The sequence below is a fragment of the Haemaphysalis longicornis genome, unplaced genomic scaffold (genome assembly GCF_048455015.1).
Source record: "Haemaphysalis longicornis isolate Haplotype H1 unplaced genomic scaffold, Haemaphysalis longicornis Haplotype H1 scaffold_10, whole genome shotgun sequence".
In the NCBI taxonomy this organism is placed as follows: Eukaryota; Metazoa; Arthropoda; class Arachnida; order Ixodida; family Ixodidae; genus Haemaphysalis; species Haemaphysalis longicornis.
Genome location: NW_027526204.1, coordinates 66,110,913 through 66,118,240, shown reverse-complemented (window position 1 = coordinate 66,118,240; position 7,328 = coordinate 66,110,913).

The following is a 7,328-nucleotide window of genomic DNA, read 5'->3' as shown; positions in this document are numbered from 1 at the left end:
TGGCGATTGGCCAGGAAATGACTGTCGTATGCTTCTGGCGGCCCTCGATCGGCATTGCTTGGGGCTACTATTTGCGTCTATTCACCTAGATCGCCACGGTGGCGGCGGCGGCAGCCGAACACTCTCCGACTCTGTGCCGCGCGCCAAATTGGTGGGCGACCAAAGAAGATCCGAACGCCATAAAAGAAGAGCTGGCATATCAGGAAGTGCGCCGTGCTTGCAGGAACAAACGCAATCGCCATGTTAAAGAAGTAGTGCAGGACTACAACGAGGAAGAATAGTTCGACAAATACTTTGTGGCGGCGGACGATGAAGTTTACGAAGGCAGAAGTTGACAACACAAAAAAAAACACTTATATGCTTTACTTTGCGTTTGATTTGATCTTGTGTTGACGAGTGCGATGCATATATACTCAATGCAAATGGTTTTCTGTTACTTACATCGGGCTCGTCCAGTTTAGCTTAGTCAGAGGAGCACAGCTCTGCAGTGTCAGCAAGAAAAATGTTTAGCGCAAAAAACCCAAGACTATACACAAGAAAGGAGACAGGACCGGAGCTTGTACTGTCTCCTTTCTTGTGTATCATCTTTGTTTTTTTTTCCCTGAACATTTTTAAAAATAATGAACCAACCAGCCCCCCCCCCCCCCCACCCCCCGCCACCCCCCCACAAGTTTTGTTAAATTACCTGTGACATCAAGCTTGCACCGTTGTGGAAGCTTTCTGTTTAGGATACGCCGATCTGCACTATTTAGGCCTGTGGGTTTCGGGTTATTTGTCTTGCAGCCTTCTGTTTCGCGACACCATTAATTCGTACTGCAAAGCAAAGCAGATCGCAATAAGGGCACCCGCTTTGTCGCATTTCTAAAAAGCAGGTGGTGCGACATGAACTGTGACTCGCACGCCTCCTAAAACCATACTTCGCGGACAGTAGTTTCCCAGACTTAGTTTGTCTATCTCTAAAAGTTAGACTGGGCCCCCTTGAATCAACCAGCCCTGCAGTTATGCGACCCATACCTAGCCTACCAGCACTTACTCCGATTCCCATTATTGAGGAAGAAGTTCCGCTCAACATGTTTAGTCAATAACTCTACAAAACTATAGCCAAGTAGGCCTTGGTGTGGGTAGTACCCCTATCCATCCTATGTATTCTTAGTCGCGAGATGCTTAAATAAAAGTAATACAATTCTTTTATTTTTGGAGATATTAGTGGTTCAGTTTCGTAATTTGGCTTTTGCTTTACCCTAATTGTGGAAAATGTATTATTTTTCAAAATGGGTTTCACTCTCAGGATAAAGGCAGTAGACGCGGGTACACACCATCCATGTGTGCAATATCGCGCAGTTCTGGCCATTTCCTCGGTAGCTATTCATCTCGTCAAAACTGAGCAACGTCCTTGGCGCTCCGGGTGTGCCGTAGTACCTCCGCGCATTAGGGAACTCCCTGTCGGGTTGTCTCGTCAATACGAGGTAGGGAACCGACAATTATGCCTTTGGGGTGCAATTGTGATCACTGCTAAGACGAACTTGCGACCTCATTATTATGGGCCCGTGGACTGTCTATCGCGGGGAAGGGCGCGTGCGTGGTCACTCGGAAGAAGATAAGCAAGAAGCGCGGGGTTGGGCTCGTGCTCGTGCTTAATAGGCAGAAAATAAAAGTGGAATGTGTTCCAAACGGTAGCGCGGCATTGGGTCTTTTGGAGTTATTATTTCTGGTGCCGAAACCCGGGAGAAGACCGGCATCGTGTCCTGACCGATGGACAAGCTCCGCCGTCAGCGAGGCGCTCTCCGTGGAGCCGTCACGAGGCCGCTTGAGGCAGCCACCGAGTTCTACGAAAGCCCCTCGCCATCACCGCATTACCGGAAAGAGGCCATAGACCAGCTATCAAGTAAAGACCACGCACTCAAAGAACTTGATGACAAGATCGGGGAAGCCCTCGGAGGCGATGAGTTCGGCCAGGATATTGGCGACGTGATTGAATACCAAGAAAACATATGCCATGCTATCAGTCGGCTGTGCTCGGCCTTGAATGAGGAGCGGGCGCCCGGCATGAGAGATTACGGCGGCAGAAATGCAGGGGAACCACAACCAGTTCATCCTCAGAGCACGGTGCTCGAAGGCGTTCGCCCTGCAGCCTATCCTAACCCGCCGTCGCACGTCGGCTCTCGTCCATTGACATTGCAGGTTGTCCTGCCGACGCTGCAAGTTCGCCACTTTTTTGGCGAGCCAGACGAATGGCAGGGCTTTTGGAACCATTTTAAGGCGACCATTCATCACCACCCGGATCTACCCGACATAGATAAATTGAAGTATTTAAGGTCTTAGCTTACCGGAGACGCAAAACGCGCCACTGAATGGATTGGCCTAAACGACGCCAATCGCCGTCAGGCTGTGAAGATCCTCACCGAGCGGTTCGAACGCACAGAAGTTCTCGTGGACGACCACGTCAATAGCCTACTCACAATCGCACCGATTCAATCGTCTACGCAAGTGCAACGCCTCGGAGACCTGTACGAGCAGGTACCATTCAGGACTGGCTGTCTCGAACGCCTTGCCGTTCCAGCTTCTGAGATACGCGGCGATACTGAACCGAGTCAGCATGCGCTCGTTACCTGGAGACATGGCAGTTCTCTACTGTCAGCGCATGAAGGAGGCCACCAATGACAACGTTGAGCCGACGTCTCGAGAAGAGAAAGTCAAGGCCATCATGGCGTTCTTCAATGTTCAGGTGCTGCTGCCATTGCTGCTAAGTTCTTCAACAAGATTTTGGGTACGCTGAAAGACCCTTTTTGTGGGGATCACAAAATGTAAAACTTGTAGGGCTGCTTTCGAATCAGCCAGAATTGCAAATTCCTGCGGCCTATATGTCTTAAGTTTCCTCAAAGAAGTCGCGATGGCAACGTACTTGGTTTCAATAGAGGACACTACATGATTGAGGCGTACAGCCCAGGTTACCTTGGCATCAGAATGACATACGCCGTTGCACCAACGCCTTTGTGAGGATTGATAGACCCATCGGTAAACATTTGAAGGTTATTAGAGTAAGGCTTCTTCAGGTGCTCAAGAACTAAAAATTTGGCTGCTTCGACTGGCGTTTTTCACTTGACTCTCAGTGAGGAAGATGTACCCGGCACTAGAGGCCCTCGTGAGACCATGGTGGAATTCAGGGGGAGAATATTCCCCGGCCGCAGATGCCACAATATTCACACTGTTAAGAGCGGAGTGTGGATGAGCGGTCGTCCTTTTTTATTTATTTATTTATTTATTTATTTATTTATTTATTTATTATTTACTTATATACACATATATATATTATTTCTTTATTTTTTGTTTATTCATGCATTTATTTATTCATTTATTTCTTTATTTATTTTTATATTCTCAGGGCCGAAGCTCTAAAGAGAGGAGCGGGTGTACAAAGTTTGGGGAAATCAAAAAACCGCCTACAAGAAATACAAACATACAATGACAGTCTGAAGAGTAAATGAACTATAACAAGACGGAAAAAATAAGAAGATACAGGGCAGTTACAACGACAGATTCACAAAAAATTGGAATAACAAGCAAGGGTACATCAATGAATCACACGCACAAAATAACCCAACAAAAACAGAAACGACCATGCAGTTATATTGGGAAACATGCATCAAATGATCAGCAAGCGCATTTTTAAACAATGTGACGTCAGTGATAGCCGCAACATAGGCTGGAAGGTGGTTCTACTCGCTTGCAGTCTTCGGAATTAATGACTCGAAATAAAGATTTGTGCGGCCTTATTCGAAGCCGCCTTGTTCGAAGCCGCCTTATTACCGATATTCCGGCACTGGTTTCCACTAGACGCATTACCTGCGCCAGTAACTTCTGGGACGCCATCAAGCGGAGAGCAGCAGATTGGCTCTCCCGTATGGCCTTCTCGTTCTCCGCTCCCCGAGGAACTCCAATTGGTGTCCTCAGCCTTTAGCTGTGCAACGCTTCGAGTCGCTCATACTGGGATTCTGGAGGAGAGATGTGAGCAAGTGGTAAAGAATATGACTCGAAATTAGCGCTTCGGGCCGCTTAATCCTGGACGCCGGGTGATTCTCCCACTTGGCTCCAGCAATCCTTTTCAAAATACTCACACGGGGAGAAGCAGAGGAGAAGTAAACATGTGCAATGCCAGTCGCCAAGAGAGTCTGTTGTCAAGAAAGACCCTAAGGAGCCCCATTTAATTCGCTTGAGCGATATGCAGCCTGCGCAGTGTTAAATTAACACGGGTGGACGGTCGCTGGTTCCCAGGGAAAAGAAAAATCCTGAATTCTCGGGCGTGAGCGCCACACCGATTGAGGACATATATTTCTGCATGGTGTGAGCCATGACTGCCAGTCGCTTATGTTGATATCCGAACAACCAGATGGAAACATCGTTAGCTTACACGGAGACGTGCACGCTGACATAGCAGAGAGTTCCGACAGCGTAGACTGCAACCAGATCTCAGAGATTTATTCCTGATTTGGTGACTACTTGAAGAGTAGAAGATTCGCCTGCTCCAAAGATGATTTATTGCCATCTCAGTATCAATAATTTTGAGTAGTTGATCGGGGGCCATTTTTTTCTAGTCTTATTTTTAAAGTACTGCTCAGTAATATTGTAATCCAGGATGGTAAGTCTACTTAAATTTATACCGATGACATGGCCTTATCTATCATTGGACGGGGACATGGACGAGTTATTCCAATGGGTGCAAAATTATTTGGTGGTCCTGGGTAAATTGCTCTGCACGTTGCATTTATGGGTAAATGTCCGGAAATGTGGGGTTATATCATTTGCTCTAATAATCCCATTACATCATGCCTAACATGCACACTACAGGGATCCCTCAGGTCACATAAACTAAAGATCTGGGAACAATTTAGGACGACAAACTTACATGGTGTCCTAATATTACGCATGTTGCGGCAAAAAGTGAGAAGGCCGCTGAAGGGCGGCGTACGCGTTGAAATAAGTTCTGTATGCGGAAAAACGCTCTGGTAACCATTTATTGTTGCTATGTTGGCGCTGTATTGGAATTCGGCTATTTTTGATTTTGTGGCTGCGTGGAGCACAAACTATATAAACAATTCCCGGTAGAGAGACTGGCCTTGCGTTCATGTTGAGGGCTACAAACGTACGCAGCTAACTTCGTAAATTGCCGTGAGGTGCTCTCTACTGAACTTTCAAAACGCCTTAAATTTCTCCCTTTATTAACACTATTAAAACTGTTTCAATCTCTACTGCTCAAGACTCAGCCCACTTTGCACCTTACGGCTGACCATTTTCACGAAATTATGTGACTCCAGTTCTAGCACCCTCAATTGGACCGCGCACAGCCATGGCTGTATGCAGCCTCTTCGTGCAGACCTTTTCTTACTCCATCCTTATCGGAATAACTTTTGCCCTCACGAGCAACATATTTGCACAGAAAGCCTAATATGGCCATCCCCGAGCACTCAGCAGTTTACTTTAGGGTCTTTTCTAGTCGACATATTTATGTCGCCATTGCTACGTGTGGGTCACAAAGTGAGGAGAAAGCCGGAGTGAGAGCGGAGCATATTCAGAGTCCCTCGATCAGTCCTTCTCAATTGCGGTGCCGCCCGCGTGTTCTTGATTTCGGCGCACGTACCTAGTGATCCCCGGGGGGTCAAAACGTATGTCGGCGCCCTCCATTACGGCGCAACTCGTCGCCTTTTCAGCATCGACGCATTAAAGCCTACAATAAAAAACCCGCTGCGTGATCCTGCCCCAGTTCATTAGGTGAACTAATTGGTGATACTTTTGGCAATTCAAAAATTACAGCACAGACTTGTGGACATTTTAATCCTTTCAAAGTACCTCTGTGTGCATACTGTTAGCAAATGAAAGAAAAGGGGCGTCGATTGCCTGGTGACTTCGTTCATTCCTTCCTCAACAGCTTCGCGGTACTCGTTTAGTGTGGGTCGCTGTCCGCAGGAATAATATTACATGAACTGTACGATAAATTATCCAATTTGGCTGCTGGTTGCACTACCCTAGTTAATTGTCCAGTTCACAGTTTTTCTACTGGTGGTGAGGTTCGGGCGTCTCCAAATCTTACAATTTCATGTGAAAAACGCCATTCGTTCATCAACTGGTTATATTCAGGTCTCGCATATATGGGAGCCAAAATTATGTGCGTCATGTATGCGCAACATAAAAAAGCACGAAATATAGATACATAACTTCTACTTGAATTTATTGTCTTCGCAAATGTAGTACGCCCTTGTCTCAACGTATTTTCTGGAAAGCGCTGCAATATATGACACGCCATGTTTTAAATTCCCGTAGCTTTTCTGCCATGCGTCGGAAGCAGCTTTGATATACTTTTAATCGGTTTAATCTCCGCTTATAAACAGCCGTTCAGAGATGAGGTGGCATTGTCTCTATAGAATTTTATTTATTTGTTGCGGTGGCAGGTTGCCTGGTTCACTAGCCACTCGATTCTTCAATTATCATTTTTTCTTCCTGACATTTGTGCTATACTCCAAGATTTTCGGTTGTTTCTTCCTTTCTATTCCTAAAATATTTTTTCTCCAAATAAAAAGATTCACTGCCCAGTTTTTACAAGCAGCTTTAAGGCCAATCCCCAGCATGGGTATACATCATGATTCTAGGATACCAACAAACCAACCGACGTTCGCCGATCACTCCGTGAACAATGGGTAAGCAGTACGTGTTATCTTCCAACATCAGCAATAAGTCACATTCCAAAACTCTTGGTTGCTGTAGTTTTTTGAGAGGTTTTCTTCCACTCGCTGTGGGGAACCAGCTAAAGTAGGGCCAGTGACGATTCACATAATTCGCACCCCGCGCGATAGGCAAACTTGAGGAAGTGGAGAAAAGGGAGGAGACCCTGCTCTATGATTTCCAGCTCTTAGCCTTGGATGGAACGGTAGACGGTTCGAACAACCTAGGTGCCTTTCTTTAACGGCAGTGATCTTGGTGGAGTAGTTCCTATGGCCAAGCAAGGTGATTTAGTCATAGGAGCAGGACGGCCTACTATACCATTCTTCGCTCTGTTGTGGGCCTCCTTTTCACCAGAGCTGGTGTGGGAGGCTAACATTAATTTTGTGTATCGTTTTGCTGACAATGTATGTGCATCCTGTACTAATACGGACGCATTTAGGAATGCAGATTATCAGATTCATCAAAGCGCACGGGCTTGTGTCAAAATCTTCGTGATTATGTAATATTAACCCCTATACAGGGTGTTTCTGGGAAGCATTTAAGTAAATTAAAAAAAGGTATTTCGAAGGTAAAATTGTTTTTTTCTTGCGTGAAGTGATTAGCGGCCATGGGGA